General features: G+C 41.6%; 1 pseudogene; it reads right to left on the bottom strand.

Annotated features, from left to right (window-relative positions):
* Nucleotides 1–248: 248 nt before the first annotated feature.
* Nucleotides 249–858, bottom strand: LOC137775751 (calcium load-activated calcium channel-like; annotated as a pseudogene).
* Between the last annotated feature and the right edge of the window lie 1054 nt (nt 859–1912).

The raw sequence follows: 1912 nt of genomic DNA, 5'->3' as shown, positions 1-1912 counted from the left end.
CCAAGATTTTGTTTCTCATTATATAAACATCGCCCAAGTTTATCTAGTTAACACACTTGTTTAAAAAAAAATAATCTATGACTAAAAGCACTATCATATTTCTTAGGTGCCATTCTCATTGGAATCATACCAAAAAGTCTAGAAATAACTCAAAACTAGAAAGTGGCCCAAATGTTAAGGCTGCCTATGGCTCTTGCTACAAAGTAGTTGCCAGTCTGATGACGGGAATTATAGGGTTCTTCTCGATTTCAAAAGAATTTACCAGAAAGAGGAGGAGGGCCAAGAAATCCACCTGCCTGCTTGGTGGCAGCTTGTGAAGGGGCAAGGCTGAGAATCTTCTGGATGTTCCGTCCAATTACATGGTAGAGAGAATACATAGGAAGATGAAGGAACAGTCTGTGTTGTCATCCTCCAGCAGACTTCCGTGAGATAGTCCTTGGATGTGGGAAAGGAGGATGAAAGGGGACCTTTGTCACCATTCTACCATCAAATATGGAACTGAACATTCCCATTTGGGCAGTAAAACAAACGCCCGTTGCAAACATGGATTTCATTCAGACCATCTCCGTTGTTATTCTTCAGTTTCTCTTCTTGCCCATTTTCTCTTTCTTCCTTCCTTTCTTCCTTTCTTCCTTCCTTCCTTCCTTCCTTTCTTCCTTTCTTCCTTCCTTCCTTCCTCTTACTGTTTCTTTCTTCTTTCCAGTTTTTTACCCTGTTTTTCCACTTCTGCCTTCAGTCTCCTGTACTTGTCTGTCCTGTAAACCAGGACCCCGGTTACTCCCTTGGTGAGAATAGGAGGCACAAGAAGACAAAGATGATGAGCAGTGTGTCCACGAACCGGGCGTTCATCTGAGGCTTCTGTCTCTACACTCCCATCCCCCGGGGGATGGGGGGAAGCTCTTGAAAAGCCAGGAAAAGAGAAGAAAAAACGACTTCCCTAGATTTCAGGATCACAGAGTCCTGAGTCGTTTTTGTCTGTCAATTGCTAAGTGAGATTTTTGCAACTATAAACATTCAGTAAAAGCTGAAAAAATAAATGTTTGCCCTTCAGAGGTCTTCTTTGTGCCTTCCTTTCCCCCCTGCTCTGTTCATTAATTACCTGAGGAGTTCTGATACGGATTGCTGAAAAGACTCACAGGACTCAAATCATTTATACTCATGGAACAGTTTTATTACAAGCAAAGGATACAGGACAACAATATCAGGAAAAGGATATGCATTTAAAGTGCCTGAAGATTTCATGTCCAGGTTTCTTTGTCTACTCACTGCTAGGTTGGATAAGACATACTTTGTCTCCAGGTCTCAAACCACTGCTACTGTGTGTGCAAAGCACCTATTAACAGAAAGCCCAAAGGCTGCTCCTGGTCCAGGTCTCTTGTAGTGAGCTGGTCATATTAGACATATTACATTTATGTGATCAGACTTAATTGTCAAACTTACCTGGCTCCGCCAAACCAAGTACAAATCCTAAATCCAATTAGTAAACAGTGCTGATAGGCTGGCACATCCTACTCCCAAACAACCACAGACCCACGATTTGTCTTTCCTTAATATATTACATAGTGTGGGCGAAAGGTTACTGTTATTATGTGCCAGGAAGCTCTGGAAATAAGCACCCCAGAACAGCTGAGATTGTTGCTAAATAACTGATGAGAAGGATAATGTCAGGACCCTTCTCAGTTTCCAGAGCGCCAAAAATTCTTTGAAACCCCGTACGTGTGAAACATCGTTGTTTAATTGAGCTAAACATAAGTTTCCCTGCAAATAAACCCAGCCAAATTTTGAAATACATTTTTAGGAAGTAACTACCTATTCTGGAAAGCACAGCTTGTCATTGTCCGTCCTCAGACTAAGATGGCTTAATCTCTTCTGGCTTCTCTGAAGGCTGTTAATGTATTACTAATTATTCCCA

This window comes from Eschrichtius robustus, chromosome 13, assembly GCF_028021215.1.
Source record: "Eschrichtius robustus isolate mEscRob2 chromosome 13, mEscRob2.pri, whole genome shotgun sequence".
Taxonomy (NCBI): Eukaryota; Metazoa; Chordata; class Mammalia; order Artiodactyla; family Eschrichtiidae; genus Eschrichtius; species Eschrichtius robustus.
Note: the sequence above shows the minus strand (reverse complement) of the source record. Positions and strands in the feature narration are given on the sequence as shown.